Here is a 429-nt window from a genome sequence, read left to right on the forward strand (position 1 = left end):
TGGGGGTGCCCCGTCCTGCAGTCCCCGGGCTGCCTGCACCCCCCGGTGAGGAGCACTTCACCTGCCAGTGCACTGCCAGGCGGCTGCACCGGGGAAGGTACCAGGGAAAAACAGGAAAAATACCTGCCAAGCGATCGCATCCTGGGGAGAGGCACAAACTTCGTCTGCCCTGTGGTTATTTCAGACTAGAAGAGCAGGCAGGCCCAGGCGGCAGGGGTTCCCAAGCGTTCAAAGTCACCTCTTCTTCTCTTTGCAGTGTCTTGTTACTTGTCTGCGCGCCCACGCGAGAGGTAAGAAACCCTCCCAGCTCCGGCCTGCCGGCGGGGCGCCCAGCCCATGCCCTATGTCTCTTGGGGAGGGCTCGGTCGGGGATTTACACCGAGCAGCCAGTCGATATGGTAGGTGTCGCTGGGATAAAAACACAAAGGG

The sequence above is a fragment of the Phaethon lepturus genome, unplaced genomic scaffold (genome assembly GCF_000687285.1).
Source record: "Phaethon lepturus isolate BGI_N335 unplaced genomic scaffold, ASM68728v1 scaffold23290, whole genome shotgun sequence".
NCBI lineage: Eukaryota > Metazoa > Chordata > Aves > Phaethontiformes > Phaethontidae > Phaethon > Phaethon lepturus.